Source organism: Pseudorca crassidens, chromosome 2 (assembly GCF_039906515.1).
Source record: "Pseudorca crassidens isolate mPseCra1 chromosome 2, mPseCra1.hap1, whole genome shotgun sequence".
Taxonomy (NCBI): Eukaryota; Metazoa; Chordata; class Mammalia; order Artiodactyla; family Delphinidae; genus Pseudorca; species Pseudorca crassidens.
Window position 1 is genome coordinate 152,661,440 of NC_090297.1, and position 20,480 is coordinate 152,681,919.

At 39.0% G+C, this 20,480-nt stretch overlaps 1 pseudogene; it reads right to left on the reverse strand.

Moving 5' to 3' along the window:
• Positions 1-6,401: 6,401 nt before the first annotated feature.
• LOC137212069 (annexin A2-like) lies at positions 6,402-7,954 on the reverse strand (annotated as a pseudogene).
• Positions 7,955-20,480: the final 12,526 nt, after the last annotated feature.

Consider the following 20,480-nt stretch of genomic DNA (forward strand, 5'->3'; position numbering starts at 1 on the left):
TTTAATCAGAGGAATAGCACACTCTAATTTGTGCTTTAGAGAGATGACTGTTGAGGCAATGAGGAAAGTGGGTGGTAGCAGGGCAAAGTGGAGAGAAGGAACATAAATTAGGAGGTTATTGTAAGAGTTCGATAAGGAGTAAGACCCTAAACTGGGGCAATTAATGGCATAAGGTAGAGGGATTAACTCAAGAAATCTTTATGTAGAAATAATAGAACTTTATTCATTAACTCATTTAGTGAACAACTTTTGAGCACCTCCTATGGCATTGGGTAGTCAGTGATCAAAGACAGTGTCTGTCTTAAGAGGGGAAGATAGACAGAGAGACAGCTGCTTACAGATCAGTGTGAAAAGTGCTATGATAGAGATAAGCCAGTGAGGGAGAGGCCTTGAGAGATCAGGAATAAATGGGATATGGGAAGGGAGGGAGGAGGGGTCTAGGATGACTTCCAGGTTTCCACCTTAGATGTTGAGTGGAGAGTTGAACCACTGGCTAAGGTGAGGAGCACAGGGTAAGTGTGTGTCTGGAGGCACATGGTCATTTTGATTTGGTTCTCTCAACTCTTCCTTTGCCACCACCCCATTGAGAAAGGCCAATTGTGGTTTAGGGAACCTGTTGTTGCCTTCCCAGTTGGAAGAATTGCATGGAAAACACCTAGTATAGTTCCTGGCACGTAGTAAGTGCTCAATAAATGTTAAGTAAAGAAAACTAGTAAAAAGTGCAGAAACTTAAAGCAAGATTCATACTTACCATGCTGCCTCTCTCCATAAAACCGTTGAGGGATGTGTGGCCCACTGGCCCTGAAAGGCAGTCCACCAGAGACTTTTGACAGAACCTCAGCCTCCCAAGAAGAGGTTGTTAAAGAGAGTACGGATATAAATATGCAAAAACTGAGCTCACTGTTGGTGGATTGGGCTCCCACAAAGAAAAGGATAGCTGCGGCAGAGGGATCTCAGCAGTTTATTCCCATCAAAAGGCATCTGCATTGCATCATTTGTTTGAAGAATATGTACTGTGAACTTTGAAACCCACCTCATTGCATGATACCATGGAGGAAGTCAACAAAGTTGTGAATTTTCTTTGTTCTTGTGCTTTTACTATTGTCGCTTTACTGAAATTTTAGAAAAAGATGAAGCAGAGTATGGAGACCTTGTTTATGTCGATGCTGTTGGGTAGTAAAGTCATGGAAAACTTGTTGAAAGATTTACTGAACTGCTTCTCCACCACAGGGAATTAAAAGGCTTTGAGGGACCCAACTCATCAGACCTCAGGCAGCTCATGTCTTCCAGATGTGACAAGACTTGTAAACACTCTAATCTTGAAAGTGAAACACTGCTGATGCATTGGATGGAGGAAGTGCTCACGTTGAGCTTAAGCCGGACATGTGGACTAAGTGACTGACAACTAGAACCTGCTTTCATTTCTTATTGCTTCACTACATTAAGTGCAATGAAATCACCAACAGTGAAGAAATGCGGTGCTGTTTGATGGACATAAAGTCACTTTTTAAGAGAAATTCTCAGATTTGGGTAAGTATGAACCTTGCTTTAAGTTTTATATTTTTTTACCTTTTTGAAATTTACATGTATTGAGTGCTTATATGCTCCAGGGACTAGCCTAGGTGTTTTACATGTACTCATTCATTCCAGCCTCACAACAAACCTAAGAGGTAGTTTCTAGCATTATTCTCATTTCACAGATATTAACAGTGAGGTTAAGAAGAAAGACTTTTAAGTGGGGGAGCCTGGACTCTACCCTGGCAGTCTGACTTCTGTGCTCTTAACCACTCTGTGCAAACTTGAAGATGTGTCTAATCACCAAGCATCAGTCCTATCAGTGGGGCTTCATTTCCAAGGAACTGATTATAGTGAAAGTGAATTATGCTCACCAAGAAGACTCAATTTTCCTAGAATTTTAGAAAGCACTGGATAAATCCCAGAGTCTAAAATATCCTACTCTGTGGTCTAGCTCTGGGCAACACTTGGGTCCATTTTCTTTTTCTCATGAAACCACTGAGGGCAGTGCTGAGAAACATCACTAGTAAGTAAATCTGGAGACTGTGTTGAGAGGTGCCCTGATGCAGCACCCTCCACAACTCCATTTGTTTAAATTCCTGTCCTCATGGACTTCATCAATGCTCTCAAATCAACCCACATCTAGCATAGGCCTATAAGAGTGCACTTTTGTATAAATTATGTTAATCTAACTGCTTTTATACTGCTTTTGTGTTGTTAAAAATCCATAAATTTGTTCATCCTACTTCACTATTGTTATTAATTTTTAAGTTATGGACTTCATGTTCTGAGGTATAGCATCATACGTTGTTTTTAAAAATTTTTTTTATTGTAGTATAGTTGCTTTACAATATTGTGTTAATTTCTACTGTACAGCAAAGTGAATCAGCTACACGTATACATGTATCCCCTCTTCTTTGGATTTCCTTCCCATTTAGGTCACCACAGACGACTGAGTAGAGTTTCCTGTGCTATACAGTAGGTTCTCATTAGTTACCTATTTTATACATAGTATCAATAGTGCATATATGTCAATCTCAATCTCCCAGTTCATCCCACCCACTCCCCTTCCCCCCTTGGCATCCATATGTTTGTTCTCTATATCTGTGTCTGTATTTCTGCTTTGTAAATAAGATTGTCTATACCAATTTTTTCAGATTCCACATATACGTGCGAATATACTTCTTTTTCTCTTTCTGACTTACTTCACTCTGTATGACAGTCTCTAGGTCCATCCACATCTCTACAAATGACCCAATTTCATTCCTTTTTATGACTCAGTAATATTCCATTGTATATATGTACCACATCTTCTTTATCCATTCGTCTGTTGATGGACATTTAGATTGTTTCCATGTCTTGGCTATTGTAAAGAGTGCTGCAATGAACATTGGGGTGCATGTGTCTTTTTGAATTATGGTTTTCCCTGGGTGGGAAATTCCAGTAGTGGGATTGCTGGATCACATGGTAGTTCTAGTTTTTTAAGGAACCTATATACTATTCTCCATAGTGGCTACATACTGTTCTCCATAGTGGCTGCATACTGTTCTCCATAATAGCTGTATCAATTTACATTCCCACCAACAGTGCAAGAGGGTTCCCTTTTCTCCACACCCTCTCCAGCACTTATTGTTTGTAGAAGGTTTGATGATGGCCATTCGGACCAGTGTGAGGTGATACCTCATTGTAGTTTTGATTTGCATTTCTCTAATAATTAGCGATGTTGAATATCATTACATATGTTTTTTTGCCAACTGTATGTCTTCTTTGCAGAAGTGTCTATTTAGGTCTTCTGCCCATTTTTTTGATTGGCTTGCTTGTTTTTTTGCTATTGAGCTGCATGAGCTGCTTGTATATTTTGGAGATTAATCCTTTGTCAATTGCTTCATATTTTCTGCCATTCTGAGGGCTGTCTTTTTGTCTTGTTTATGGTTTCGTTTGCTGTGCAAAAGCTTTTAGTTTAATTAGGTCGCATTTGTTTATTTTTGTTTTTATTCTCATTACTCTGGGGGGGGGGGTCAAAAAAGATCTTGCTAAAAAAACATCAGATTTATGTCAAAGAGTGTTCTGCTTATGTTTTCCTCTAAGAGTTTTATAGTGTCTGGCCTTACATTTAGGTCTTTAACCTATTTTGAGTTTATTTTTGTGCATGGTGTTAGGGAGTGTTCTAATTTCATTCTTTTACATGTAGCTGTCCAGTTTTCCCAGCACCACTTATTGAAGAGGCTCTCTTTGCTCAATTGTATATTCAGGCTTCCTTTGTCATAGATTAGGTGGCCATAGGTACATGGGTTTATCTCTGAACTTTCTATCCTGTTCCATTGATCTATATTTCTGTTTTTGTGCCAGTACCATACTGTCTTGATTACTGTAGCTTTGTAGTAGAGTCTGAAGTCAGGGAGCCTGCTTCCACTGGCTCTGTTTTTATTTCTCAAGATTGCTTTGGCTATTCAGGGTCTTTTGTGTTTCCATAAAAATTGTAAAATTTTTTGTTCTAGTTCTGTGAAAAATGCCGTTGGTAATTTTATAGTGATAGCATTGAATCGGTAGATTGCTTTGGATAGTGTAGTCATTTTCACAGTATTAATTCTTCCAATCCAGGAACATGGTATATCTCTCCACCTGTTGGTGTAGTCTTTGATTTCTTTCATCAGTATCTTATAGTTTTCTCATACAGGCCTTTGCCTCCTTATGTAGGTTTGTTCCTAGGTATTTTATTCCTTTTTGTTGCAATGGTAAATGGGATTGTTTCCTTAATTTCTCCTTCTGATCTTTTGTTATTAATGTATAGGAATGAAAGAGATTTCTCTGTATTAACAGCGTATCCTGTGACTTTATTAAATTTGTTGATTAGCTCTAGTAGTTGTCTGGTGGAATCTTTAGGATTTTCTATGTATAGTATCATGTCATCTGCAAACAGTGACAGTTTTACTTCTTCACTGCCAATTTGGATTCCTTTTATTTCTTTTCTTCTCTGATTGCCATGGTTAGGACTTCCAAAACTATGTTGAATAATAATGGTGAGAGTGGGCACCCTTGTCTTGTTCCTGATTTTAGAGGAAATGCTTTCAGCTTTTCACCATTGAGAATGATGTTGGCTGTGGGTTTGTCATATATGGCCTTTATTATTCTTTATAAACAGTTATCTACTGTAGTCTTGGAAGGCTAGATATATGTGGGAGCATCCCTGTGTAACTTGTGTGGGTTTAATATTTTTGGCATGAGAGCTGCTTTTAGTTTGGATGCCTTCCACCTCCTTCCTCAGCATGTCCTGGCTGTTAGCCCCTTAATAGGGGGTGTGCAGATGTGGTGGCTCATGCATACTCCCAGGGGCTGCAACAGCAGGGGCAGCAATCAACTCTTGCTCATGGGTCTCTCAGCAGTGGCAGCAGTCTGAGCACACTCCCTGGGCCCATGACAGGGTGGGGACAGTGATTGGCACTCACTCTCGATTCTCTCGGAAGTGGCAGGGACCCACACCCACCTCCGAAGCCCATGATGGCAGAGGGGGCTCATGCCCACCCCCAGAGCTTGTATAGGCCGTCCTGTTACCTGACAACCTGAATGGGGAAAGAATTTCCTATGTGGTCCCACCCCTCTCCTTGAGCACCCCCCAACAATGGTGCCTTGCCACTCTGGCTGGCTCAGGCTTCTTCTGCATATACCCTCAGTTGCAGCCACACCCTGCTCCAGCCCCTTCAGGCTGTCTCCACTCAGCCAATCCCAGTTCTCTCCCCAAGTTGACCTCTGAAGCCCACGCTTTAGCACCCAGCCCCCGACCACACCGGGGACAAGCATCTCAGGCTGGGGAGTGCACAGTGGTGGTATCGACCATCTGTGAAGGTCTCTCTCTGTTTTGCCTTCCACAGACTGGTTGTCATGCTCTCCTCCAAGGCTCCAAAGTTCCCCCTCTATCCTGGCTTGTCTCCCCGCCAGTGAGGGGACTTTCCAGGGTGTGGTAACATTTCTTCTTCCATGGCTCCTTCCCAGGGGCACAGGTCCTATTCTGATTCCTTTCTCTCTCTCTCTTTTTCTTTATTCTTTTGTCATACCTGGTTACATGGAGCTTTTCTTGCCCTTTCAGAAGTCTGAGGTCTTCTGCCTGTGTTCAGTAGATATTCTATGAGAATTGTTCCACACAGAGATGTATTTTTGATGTATTTGTGGGAGGAGGTGAGCTCCACGACCTACTCCTCCACCATATTGATCTCCCTTCTGTTTTATTTTCTAATATAAGCATTTAAGATTATAATTTTTCTCTAAAGTACCACTTTAATTGTATTTCACAAGTTTGACATGTAGTGTTTTGTCTCTAAGCCTTTCTAAATATTTTTAATTTCAATTACTCTTTACTCCATGAGTTATTTAATGTTTTTAGATCTCTTTCTTTCATGGATGTTATTTTCACTAAGTTTAATAATTCTAGGAATAGACTTATTTTTTCTTTAGCACATTAGGAATATTGTTGTACTGTTCTCTAGCTTTCACTATTGATGAAAAAAGGAGTTAATGTAATTGTCATTTACTTGAAGGTTATATATCTTTTCTCTCTGACTGCTTTTAATATCTTTTCTCTTAATTTTTAAAATAAAAATTTAGTTTATCATCTATTTATGACAAGGTACACAACAGGCAAAGTGTTTCACATCATAGATTGCACTTCCAACTCCTTGGAATATTCATTTCTTTGGCTGAAAGAGAGACTAGACAGGAAAGGCAGGCAATGCTTAGGCAACTAAAATAAGGTTGGGGCCAAGGGGAGCAATACTAACATCATCCTCGCAGGGAATGGGCACAAGGGGGCTGTTAGTAGCAAGCTGATTTTCTAGAACTGTTAGCTAGAAGCATAGAAGCACTACTTCTGGACATTCAGACAGTCTCAGGCTTCAGTCATCCCCACCACACAGGTACAGAGCACTTTCTGGTAGTCACTCTTGGTGTCTTGCTGGATGTAGTAGTACAGCAATTTGGAGACCATGATTCTAATCAACACCTTATAATGAGTCCCCTTGCCTTTCATGGAGCAAAATGCAGGGGCTTATTATGAATACACTAGGCCAGGTTCAGGAAAGCATTTTCCTGGTCTCCTTTGACCTCTTTCTTGATGCTCTTTAACATGTTATAAGGTCCATAATTCTTGTACCTTTCAAATACTTTCTGGAGGTGACACTTGATCATGATGCTGATCCATTTGAGAACCTCAGTTCCTCCCCTCTTCTCTTTAGTACAATAGAGATCCAAGGCATCTTGGTCAATCAATACAAAATCAATGACAGAGCCATCCTCTCCTCTTCTACCCTTTGCAGGGGCAACCGTCCGCTTGCAGAAGTCACCAGATATGTCAGAAACAATGTCCTTCTCCAGATCAATCTTATACACTTCCTTGTAGACTGTTAATTTCCTGTAGCCCCTGGTTGGTCCTTGAGCAAATGGTCTCAATGAGGCAGTCCTTATCAAACCCCAGCCCCTACATGGAGGCTTTCAGTTCAGAAGCATAATACTGAGCATGTGTTTTCAATGGGCCTCAAATCACCATCTTCAGGTGGCTGGACAAGGCTGACTTCAGTGTTGATGCAAGTTCCTTTTTGGTCTTTCTCTGGTAGGCAATATCCTGTCTCTGTTCATTGCTGCATTTGGTCAAGATGTTGATGATGGTAACTTCATCTATACCTTTGGTCCTGATGGCTCTTTCAATGTTCAAAGCATTCTACTCAGCATCAGAGTTGTACGCTTTGACTGACCTGTATGTACTTGAGGGTGTAACGTAATCACCCTTCAGGTTAGGCTTGTACAAAATTTCATAAGCAGTAGACATTTTGACAGAAGCTGGGCCACGTACCAAGAGCTATGAGCATTCCCATATGTGGACTTCTTAAAAAAATTTTAGACATTCTGAAAGTTTCACTATGATGTGTTATAGGTGTGGATTACTTTTTATTTAAACTGCTTGTGATTACTTGGGCTTCCCAATTTTGTCAGTTATCTATTCTTCAGTTCTGAGAAATTTTTAGCCATCAACCCCTTCAAATACTGCTCCTTTTTTGTCTCATGTCTTTTAGAATTCCAATGCAATCTTTCTTGCCTACTTTTTATCTCTTTGTCTCTCTGAACTGCATTCTGGACAATTTCTTTAGATCTGTCTTCCAATACAGTAATTCTCACTTCAGCTTTTTCTAAGCTGCTGTTAAACCTGTCCACTTCATTTTTTAAACTTTTTTTTTACATTGAGAATATGTAACACAATTCAGAAAAGTGCAAAAATATAAATGTATAGCTTAACAATTAATTATGAAACAAATACCAAATAATCACCCTATAAATGGAACATTATCAGTAGTCCAGAAGTCCCTTGTGTCTCTGTTTCTGATCCCCAACCACCACTGCTTCCACCAGAGATAATCATCACTGTGACTTTAGTGTAATCATTTCTTTGCTTTTCTTTATAGTTTACCAGCTATATATCAATTTTTGTTTGTTTTAATGTAACACTCTGTATTATGGGTCTTGCATCTTTTATTCAACATAATATTTAAAAATTAATCCACGTTTGTACCCGTGGTTCACTAATTTTCCCTGCTGGGAAGTAGTATAGTTCATGAGAATATTACAATTTTTTATTCTATTTTTGAAGAATATTTGGATTAGTTCTTTCCCCTTTTTGTGGAGACTATTTTCAACAATGCTGCTATGAACATCATTGTGTATGTATATTGAAACACATGTGCATAAATTTCTTAAGGCTATGTATTAGGAGTGGAATTTTTGGGTCACAGGTTATGTATACCTTTAATTTTACTAGATAATTCCAAGCTATTTTTCAAAATGTTTGTCCACTGAAATTTTTATTTCAATTGTTTTACTTAATTCATTTTTAGGAATTTTATTGCATTCTTCAAATCTGCTTGATAATATATTCCCTTGCTCTTTATGCATATTTTAAATTTCTCCTTTCATTTTCCTTAAGTTTATACTTATTATGTATGTTTTTTTCAGATGATTCCAAAATAGAAGCTTTGCAGGCATGATTCTGATATCTCAGGGTTTCTCAGCGTTAGCACTATTGACATCTTGAGCCAGATAAGTCTTTATTGTAAGAGGCTGTCCTGCATATTAGAGGATGTTTGACAGCATCCCTGACCTCTACATACTAGATGCCAAGAGCACACACATTCCCCTCCCAATTGCGACAACCAAAAATGTCTCCTGGAGGGCAAAATTGCCCCAGCTTGTGAACGACTATATGCCCTCTACTTTTTCCCTTATGGGACCTCACTCATGGTGTCTTGTTTCCTTGTGTTTTGTGATTTTTTTTAGGTAAGCTCATGTTTCTTAAACCTATATCTGTGGGAATTCTCTGATGCCTAGATTGAAATGTTTTCCTTTGGGACTGATTTCCATTTGCTACTGCCAGGCACCTCAGGACACTGACAGCTCAGGATCACACAAAAAATAAATATTTGGATGTAGGTTTTTTGAACCATCAAGATAGTGTGAATTTTGTGCAGCAAATCTGCACAAGGGCTAGCTGGTAGTTACTAATTCTCAAGAGAGATGTTTTTCTCCCTTCTATTCAGTGCCAGGTTTAAGGCAGGTTGGTAGAGCACAGACTTATTTTTAATTCATCCTTATGATGAATTGTAGCCTTTGGGTTCCAGGTTTATGGGATTATACTGGGAGTGTGGACTCCTGTTAGACTTTTTACATTTGACAAGTCCTCCATGCCTTGCAAGATTTGTGAAAATTGAAACTCATTATAAATGCTGAAATTAGTACAGGCTTATATTTCTGTTTTTATGTGATGTTAAGGCTTCTGAATTTACCTGTAATTTTTTCCCAGTCTATTGATGCATTTAAAAATAGGTTTTAATTATTTTGTCCAGCATTTTTAGGTTTCCTTAGTGAGAGGATCAATCACTAAAGTACTATGCTGGATTTCACCAAGATGGTGGAGGAGTAGGAGAATGTGGAGTTCATCTCTCTCCAAAAATGCATCAAGAATACATCTGCAGATGGAACAATTCTCACAGAACACCGGCTGAACACTAGCAGAAGACCTTGGACACTGGAAAGGACAAGAAAGATCCCCGCATAACTGGGTAGGACAAAAGAAAGAAGGGAAAAAGAAGAGGAGAGGAAATGGGATGGGATTTGTACCCCTGGGGGGGAACTGAGGCAGAGAAGAGGTTCCCTAATTCAGGGAAACCTCCTCACCAATGGGGAAATCAGTTGGGACAGAAGGGGAATATCTGTGGCTGTCAGAGGAGGGTGAAGTGGACAGTCTCTGGCAGGCAGGACAGAGTGAGACCTACACAGACAGTCTGTGACACAGCCTTGCATGCCCCAGACTGGGACATGTGTCCACCAGTGCACACTGGGGCTGAGAGCTTGAACATGGGGACTAGAGAGAAAACCCAAGGGGAGAAAAGCTGTTGGCTGTGAGGAGACAGCCTGAGGGGACGGGAGGGAGGAAATCTACAACTGGAAATGCTTGTGGAAGAAACCCAGACTGCCATAGAAGCAAGGCGCCACTGTTGAGTGATGCACAGGGGGTGGAGCTGCCATTGCAGCCTCTCTCTCCCCACATGTCAGTCCCCTGCCCCACCAGGCACTAGGAAATGCTCCCACTAGGGCTGGCCTTCTTTCACTTGCTGCCAGGCACTAGGAAAAGCCCCCACCAGGGATGACCTTCTCGTGCTGGCTGCCAGGTGATAGGAAAGTCTTCCACTAGGGCCGGATCTCTCACATCCATGGCCGCCAGCTTTCCTGCATACCTGCTGCCACCAGGAACCCTATGACACAGGCAGTCATGCAATCTCCATGCCCTGTCCTCACCGGGGCAGACCAGAGTGTTCCAGGGCAGCCTTGGGAGCAGACTCCTGTGTATGGCCCACATGCAGAGGTGGAGCTAAAACCACAGCTGAGTCCCAGGGGCAGGGCAACTAATGAAGAGGAATGAAAATCTTTCTGTGACACTGCACAAACTGCAGTTTAAAACCCCACAATCAGCTTGGTAAACCCTGCATCTATGGAATATCTGAATGGACAATGAGTGTTCCCACAACTGAAAGTGGTCTAGCTCTAGCAGCTGTGGACTTTGGGGATTAGTACCCATGAAAGTTGGGCCACGTCAGAGTCTGAGACGCACCCACAGTGCCCACAGAGGGACTAGAGACCTACCTAGAGGTTTTTGAGGGCCTCCTGGGGAGGTGGAAGTTAGCAGTGACTCACAGTTGGGTCAAGGACAGCTGCAACACCAGAAAAATGTAATTTTTACTATTTTTTTATGCTTTGTTCTGTTCTGCTGTTGTTTTTTTAATTATTATTTGTTTTTATTTAGTTTTTAAATTTTTTTATATTTCTATTTCTATGTTAACTTTTTGTTCTGTGTTTTTTCCTTGTTTTTTTCTTTCCTTTGTTCTATTTTGTTTTTATCTTTTTTCCCCGTCTTCTATGTGTTATCTTTTTTAATCATTTTTGAGAGTTTTGTTTTCTTTCCTTTTACCTTCAGTTTGCATTCTGCTTTTCTTTGTTTTTATGTTTTGTTTTTAATTGATTTCATTTGGGGGTCCTTTTGTTTGTCTGGTTGTTCTCTTGTTTTTTGTTTTCTCTGTTTTTGTTTATATTTCTTTTTTGTATGTGTGTGTTTTTTTGTTTTTGTTCAGTTTTGCTTTTACCATTTATCTGGGGTTTTGTTAGTTTGTTTTTAATTATTGTTGATGCGGTTTGCTTGTTTTGCTTTGCTATTTGTCTTGGGTTTTGTTTGTCTGTTTGTTTTCATCCTGACCTTTTTCTCTTCTTTTTTCTTTTATTTTTTTCCCCTTTTTAACCAAGATGTGTGGCTTGCAGGGTTTTGGTTCCCAGGCCGGGGGTCAGTCCTGAGCCTTGGGTTGGAGTGCCAAGTCCAGGAAACTGGAAATCCAGAGAATTCCCAGCCCCAGGGAACCCCAGAGGTCTCCATCTCAACTCCGAGACCCGGCTCCACCCAACTGCCTGCAGGCACCTGTGCTGAACGCTTACACCAAACAACAAGCAAGACAGGAACACAAACCACCCAACAGCAGACAGGCTGCCTAAAGGCACACAAAGCCCACAGACACCCCAAAACATACCACCTGATGTGGGCCTGCCCATCAGAGGGACAAGCTCCAACTCCACCCACCAGAAGACAGGCACCAGTCCCACCCACCAGGAAGCTTACACAAGCGACTGGACAAACCACACCCACTGGGGTCAGACACCAGAAGCAAGAGTAACTACGACCCGAGCCTCATCCACCAGAGGGCAGACAGCAGAAGCAAGAACTACAATCCTGTAGCCTGTGGAACAAAAACCACATTCACAGAAAGATAAACAAGATGAAAAGGCAGAGAGCTATGTACCAGATGACAGAACAAGATAAAACCCCAGAAAAACAACTAAATGAAGTGGAGATAGGCAACCTTCCAGAAAAAGAATTCAGAATAATGATAGTGAAGATGATCCAGGACCTTGGAAGAAGAATGGAGGCAAAGATCGAGAAGATGCAAGAAATGTTTAACAAAGACCTAGAAGAATGAAAGAACAAACAAAAAGAGATGAACAATACAATAACTGAAATGAAAATTACACTAGAAGGAATCAATAGCAGAATAACTGAGGCAGAAGAACAGATAAGTGACCTGAAAGACAGAATGGTGGAATTCACTGCTGCAGAACAGAATAAAGAAAAAAGAATGAAAAGAAATGAAGACAGCCTAAGAGACCTCTGGGACAACATTAAATGCAGCAGCATTCGCATTATAGGGGTCCCAGAAGGAGAAGAGAGAGAGAAAGGACCAGAGAAAATATTTGAAGAGATTATACTTGAAAACTTCCATAACATGAGAAAGGAAATAGGCACCCAAGTCCAGGAAGTGCAGCGAGTCCCACACAGGATAAACAGAAGAAGAAACACTCGGAGACACAGTAAATGAATTGGCAAAAATTAAAGACAAAGAAAAATTATTGAAAGTAGCAAGGTAAAAATGACAAATAACATAAAAGGGAACTCCCATAAGGTTATGGAACTCCCATAAGGTTAAGGTTAAACTCCCAGTAGAAACTCTACAAGCGAGAAGGGAGTGGCATGATATACTTAAAGTGATGACAGGGAAAAACCTTCAACCAAGCTTACTCTACCCAGCAATGATTCGATGGAGAAATCAAAAGCTTTACAGACAAGCAAAAGCTAACAGAATTCAGCACAACCAGAACAGCTCTACAACAAATGCTAAAGGAACTTCTCTAAGAGGGAAACACAAGAGAAGAAAAGGACCTGAAAAAACAAACCCAAAACAATTAAGAAAATGGTCATAGGAACATACATATCGATAATTACCTTAAACGTGAATAGATTAAATGCTCCAACCAAGAGACAGGCTTGCTGAATGGATACAAAAATAAGACCCATCTATATGCTGTCTACAAGAGACCAACTTCAGACTTAGGGACACATACAGACTGAAAGTGAAGGGATGGAAAAAGATATTCCATGCAAATGGAAATCAAAAGAAAGCTGGAGTAGCAATACTCATATCAGGTAAAATAGACTTTAAAATAAAGAATGTTATAAGAGACAAGGAAGGACACTACCTAATGATCAAGGGATCAATCCAAGGAGAAGATATAACAATTATAAATATATATGCACCCAACATAGGGGCACCTCAATACATAAGGCAACTGCTAACAGCTATAAAAGAGGAAATCGACTGTAACACAATAATAGTGGGGGACTTTAACACCTCACTTACACCAATGGACAGATCATGCAAAATGAAAATAAATTAGGAAACAGAAGCTTTAAATGGCACAATAGACCAGATAGACTTAATTGATATTTATAGGAGACTCCATCCAAAAACAGCAGATTACACTTTCTTCTCAAGTGAGCATGGAACACTGTCCAGGATAGATCACATCTTGGGTCACAAATAAAGCCTCAGTAAAGTTAAGAGAATTGAAATCATATCAAGCATCTTTTCTGACCACAACACTACGAGATTAGAAATCAATTATAGGGAAAAAAACATAAAAAACACAAACACATGGAGGCTAAACAATACGTTACTAAATAACCAAGAGATCACTGAAGAAATCAAAGAGTAAATCAGAAAATACCTAAAGACAAATGACAATGATAACACGATGATGCAAAACCTACGGGGTGCAGCAAAAGCAGTTCTAAGAGGGAAGTTTATAGCTATACAAGCCTACCTCAAGAAAAAAGAAAAATCTCAAATAAACAATCTAACCTAACACCTAAAGGAACTAGAGAAAGAAGAACAAACAAAACCCAAAGTTAGCAGAAGGAAAGAAATCATAAAGATAAGAGCAGAAATAAATGAAATAGAAACAAAGAAAACAATAGCAAAGATCAATAAAACTAAAAGCTGGTTCTTTGAGAAGATAAACAAAAAATTGATAAATCATTAGCCAGACTCACCAAGAAAAAGAGGGAGAGGACTCAAATCAATAAAATTAGAAATGAAAAAGGAGAACTTACAACAGACACTGCAGAAATTCAAAGCATCCTAAGAGACTACTACATGCAACTCTATGCCAATAAAATGGACAACCTGGAAGAAATGGACAAATGCTTAGAAAGGTATAACCTTTCAAGACTGAACCAGGAAGAAACAGAAAATATGAACAGACCAAACACAAGCAATGAAATTGAAACTGTGATTCAAAATACTCCAACAAACAAAGGTCCAGGACCAGATGGCTTCACAGGTGACTTCTATCAAACATTTAGAGAAGAGCTAACACCCATCCTTCTCAAACTCTTTCCAAAAAATTGTGGGGGAAGGAACACTCCCAAACTCATTCTAGGAGGTCACCATCACCCTGATACCAAAACCAGACAAAGATACTACAAAAAAAGAAAATTACACACCAATATCACTGATGAATATAGATGCAAAAATCCTCAACAAAATTCTAGCAAAGAGAATCCAACAAAACATTAAAAGGATCATACACCATGATCAATTGGGATTTATCCCAGAGGTGCAAGTATTCTTCAATATATGCAAATCAGTCAATGTGATATACCATATTAACAAATTGAAGGATAAAAACCATACGATCATCTCAATAGATGCAGCAAAAGCTTTTGACAAAATTCAACACACATTTGTGATAAAAACTCTCCAGAAAGTGGGCATAGAGGGAACCTACCTCAACATAATAAAGGCCATATACGACAAACCCACAGCAAACATCATTCTCAATGGTGAAAAATTGAAAGCATTTCCTCTAAGATCAGGAACAGACAAGGATGTCCACTCTCACCACTATTATTCAACGTAGTTTTGGAAGTCCTAGCCACGGCAATCAGCAAAGTAAAAGAAATAAAAGGAATACAAATTGGAAAAGAAGAAGTAAAACTGTCACTGTTTGCAGATGACATGATACTATACATAGAGACTCCTAAAGATGCCAACAGAAAACTACTAGAGCTAATCAATGAATTTGGTAAAGTTGCAGGATACAAAATTGATGCACAGAAATCTTTCATTCCTATACATTAATGATGAAAAATCTGAAAGAGAAATTAAGGAAACACTCCCATTTACCATTGCAACACAAAGAATAAAACACCTAGGAATAAACCTACCTAGGAAGACAAAAGACCTGTTTGCATAAAACTATAAGACACAGATGAAAGAAATTACAGATGATACCAACAGATAGAGAGATATTCCATGTTCTTGGATTGGAAGAATCAATATTGTGAAAATGACTATACTGCCCAAAGCAGTCTACAGATTCAATGCAATCCCTATCAAATTCCCAATGGCATTTTTTATGGAACTAGAACAAAAAAATCTTAAAATTTGTATGGAGACACAAAAGACCCCAAATAGTCAAAGCAGTCTTGAGGGAAAAAAAACGGAGCTGGAGGAATCAGACTCCCTGACTTCAGACTATACTAGAAAGCTACAGTAATCAAGACTATATGGTACTGGCACAAAAACAGAAACATAGATCAAAGGAACAAGATAGAAAGCCCAGAGATAAACCCATGCACCTATGGTCAACTAATCTATGAAAAAGGAGGCAAGGATATACAATGGAGAAAAGACAGTCTCTTCAATAAGTGGTGCTGGGAAAACTGGACAGCTACATGTAAATGAATGAAATTAGAATACTCCCTAACACCATACACAAAAATAAACTCAACATGGATTAGAGACCTAAATGTGAGATGAGACACTATATAACTCTTAGAGGAAAACATAGGAAGAAAACCCTTTGATATAAATCACAGCAAGATCTTTTTTGATCCACCTCCTAGAGTAATGGAAATGAAAACAAAAATAAACAAATGGGACCTTATGAAAATTCAAATCTTTTGCACAGCAAAGGAAACCAAAAACAAGAGAAAAGACAACCCTCAGAATAGGAGAAAATGTTTGCAAACGAATCAACGGACAAAGGATTAATGTCCAAAATATGTAAACAGCTCATTCAGCTCAATATTTAAAAAACAAACAACCCAATCCAAAAATGGGCAGAAGACCTAAATAGACATTTCTCAAAAGAAGACATACAGATGGCCAAGAAGCACATGAAAAGCTGCTCAACATCACTAATTATTAGAGAAATGCAAATCAAAACTGCAATGAAGTATCACCTCACACCAGTTAGAATGGGCATCATCAGAAAATCTACAAACAACAAATGCTGGAGGCGGTGTGGAGAAAAGGGAACCCTCTTGCACTGTTAGTGGGAATGTAAGTCGATACAGCCACTATGGAAAACAGTATGAGTATGGAGGTTCCTTAAAAAACTAAAAATAGAACTACCATATGATCCAGCAATCCCACTACTGGGCATAAAGCCAGAGAAAACAATAATTCAAAAAGACACATGCACCCCAATGTTCATTGCAGCACTATTTACAATAGCCGGATCATGGAAGCAACCTAAATGTCCATCGACAGATGAAGGGATAAAGAAGATGTGGTACATATATACAATGGAATATTATTCAGCCATAAAAAGGAATGAAATTGGGTCATTTGTTGAGACGTGGAGGGCTCTAGAGACTGTCATACAGAGTGAAGTACGTCAGAAAAAGAAAAACAAATATTGTATATTGATGCATATATGTGGAACCTAGAAAAATGGTACAGATGAACCGGTTTGCAGGGCAGAAATTGAGACACAGATGTAGAGAACAAATGTATGGACACCATGGTGGAAAACCATGGGGGGATGGGAGTGGTGGTGTGATGAATTGGGTGATTGGGATTGACATGTATACACTGATGTGTATAAAATTGATGACTAATAAGAACCTGCTGTATAAAAAAATAAATTAAATAAAATTTAAAAAAGCGTAACTACGACCCTGCAGCCTGTGGAAAGGAGACCTCAAACACAGTATTTTAGACAAAATGAGAAGACAGAGAAATATGTTGCAGACGAAGGAGCAAGGTAAAAACCCACAAGGTCAAAAAAATGAAGAGGAGATAGGCAATCTACCTGAAAAAGAATTCAGAGTAATGATAGCGAAGATGATCCAAAATCTCGGAAACAGAATGGAGAAAATACAAGAAACGTTTACAAGGATCTAGAAGAACTAAAGAAAAAAACAAACAGTGATGAACAACACAATAACTGAAATTAAAAATACACTAGAAGGAATTGATCTCAGAATAACTGAGACAGAAGAACAGATAAGTGAGCTGGAAGATAGAATGTTGGAAATAGCAGCCACAGAGAAGAATAAAGAAAAGGAATTAAAAGAATTGAGGACAGTCTCAGAAACCTCTGGGACAACATTAAACACACCAACATTCGAATTATAGGTGTCCCAGAAGAAGAAGAGAAATAGAAGGGTCTGAGAAAATATTTGAAGAGATTATAGTTGAAAACTTCCCTAACATGGGAAAAGAAATAGTCAGTCAAATCAAAGAGGCACAGAGAATCCCATATAGGATAAATGCAAGGAGAAACATGCTGAGACACATATTAATCAAACTAACAAAAATTAAATTCAAAGAAAAAATATTAAAAGCAGCAAGAGAAAATCAACAAATTTTCAACAAGCAAAAGCTAACAGAATTCAGCACAACCAGAACAGCTTTGCAACAAATGCTAAAGGAATTTTTCTAGGCAGGAAACAGAAGAGAAGAAAAAGACCTACAAAAACAAACCCAAAGCAATTAAGAAAATGGTAATAGGAACATACATATTGATAATTGCCTTAAATGTAAATGGATTAAATGCGCCAACCAAAAGACACAGTCTGGCTGAATGGACACAAAAACAAGACCCATATGTGTGTCGTCTACAAGAGACCAACTTCAGACCTAGGGACACATACAGACTGAAAGTGAGGGGATGGAAAAAGATATTCCATGCAAATGGAAATCAGAAGAAAGCTGTAATAGCAATACTCATATCAGACAAAATAGACTTTAAAATAAAGACTGTCACAAGAGATAAGGAAGGACACTACATAATGATAAAGGGATCAACCCAAGAAGAAGGTATAACAATTGTAAATATTTATGCACCCAACATAGGAGCACATAAGGCAAATGCTAACAGCCATAAAAGGAGAAATTGACAGTAACACAATAATAGTGGGGAATTTAACACTCCACTTACACCAATGGATAGATCATCCAGACAGAAAATTAATAAGGAAACAGAAGCCTTAAGTGACATATTAGACCAGATAGACTTATTAGATATTTACAGGACATTCCATATGAAAGCAGAAGAATACACTTTCTTCTCAAGTGCACACAGAACATTCTGCAGGGTAGATCACATCTTGGGTCACAAATCAACCCTTGGTAAATTTAAGAAAATTGAAATCATATCAAGCATATTTTCCAACCATGATGCTATGAGATTAGAAATCAATTACAGGGGGAAAAAACTGTAAAAAACACAAAACATGGAGGCTGAACAATATGATACTAAATAACCAAGAGATCACTGAAGAAATCAAAGAGGAAATAAAAAATACCTAGAAACAAATGACAATGAAAACACGATGACCCAAAACCTATGGGATGCAGCAAAAGCAGTTCTAACAGGGAAATTTATAGCAATACAATCCTACCTCAAGAAACAAGAAAAATCTCAAATAAACAACCTAACCTTATGCCTAAGCAACAAGAGGAAGAACAAACAAAACCCAACATTAGTAGAAGGAAAGAAATCATAAAGATCAGAGCAGAAATAAATGAAATAGAAATGAAGAAAATGATAGAAAAGATCAAACTAAAAGCTGTTTCTTTGAGAGGCTAAACAAAAAATTGAAAAACCTTTAGCCAGACTCATCAAGAAAAAGAGGGAGAGGATTCATATCAATAAAATTGAGAAATGAAAAAGGAGAAGTTACAATGGACACCATAGAAATGCAAAGGGTAATAAGAGATTACTACAAGCAACTATAGGCCAATAAAATGAACAACCTAGAAGAAATGGAAAAATTCTTAGAAAGGTACAACCTTCCAAGACTGAACCAGAAAAAAATAGAAAATATGAACAGACCAATCACAAGTAATGAAATTGAAACTGTGATTAAAAATCTTCCACCAAACAACAGTCCAGGGCCAGACGGCTTCACAGGCAAATTCTATCAAACATTCAGAGAAGAGCTAATACCTATCCTTCTCAAACTCCTCCAAATAATTGCAGAGGGAGGAACACTCCCAAACTCATTCTAGGAGGCCACCATCACCCTGATACCAAAACCAGACAAAGATATTACAAAAAAAGAAAATCACAGGCCAATATCACTGATGAACACAGACGGAAAAATCCTCAACAAAATGTTAGCAAACCAAATCCAACAACACATTAAAAGGATCATACACCAAAGTCAAGTGGGATTAATCCCAGAGATGCAAGGATTCCTCAATATATGCAAATCAATCAATGTGATACATGATATTAACAAATTGAAGAATAAAATCCATATGATCATCTCAATAGATGCAGAAAAAGTGTTTGACAAAATTCAACACCAATTTATGATAAAAAACTCTCCAGAAAGTGGTCATAGAGGGAACCTACCTCAACATAATAAAGGCCATATATGACAAACCCACAGCCAACATCATTCTCAATGGTGAAAAACTGAAAGCATTTCCTCTAAGATCAGGAACAAGACAAGGATGTCCAATCTTGCCACTTCTATTCAACACAATTTTGGAAGTCCTAGCTACGGCTATAGGTGAAGAAAAAGTAATAAAATATATCCAAATTGGAAAAGAAGAAATAAAACTGTCACTGTTTGCAGACGATATGATACTGTACATAAAATTTCTAAAGTTGTTACCAGATCAAACTAGCCCTGGAATTTTTCACAGAACTAGAACAAAAAATTTCACAATTTGTATGGAGACACAAAAGACCCTGAATAGCCAAACCAATCTTGAGAAAGAAAAACGGAGCAGGAGGGCTTCCCAGGTGGCGCAGTGGTTGAGAGTCCACCTGCCGATGCAGGGGACGTGGGTTCATGCCCCGGTCCGGGAAGATCCCACATGCCGTGGAGAGGCTGGGCCCGTGAGCCATGGCCGCTGAGCCTGTGGGTCTGGAGCCTGTGCTCCGCAACAGGAGAGGCCACAACAGTGAGAGGCCCGCATACCACAAAAAAAACAAAAACAAAAACAAAAAACGGAGCAGGAGGAATCAGGCTCCCTGCCTTTAGAATATACTACAAAGCTATAGTAATCAAGACAGTATGGTACTGGCACAAAAACAGAAATATAGATCAATGGAACAGGATAGACGGCCCAGAGATAAACCCACACACATATGGTCACCTTATCTTTGATAAAGGAGGCAAGAATATACAGTGGAGAAAAGGCAGCCTCTTCAATAAGTGGTGCTGGGAAAACTGGACAGGTACATGTAAAAGTATGAAATTAGAACACTCCCTAACACCATACACAAAAATAAACTCAAAATGG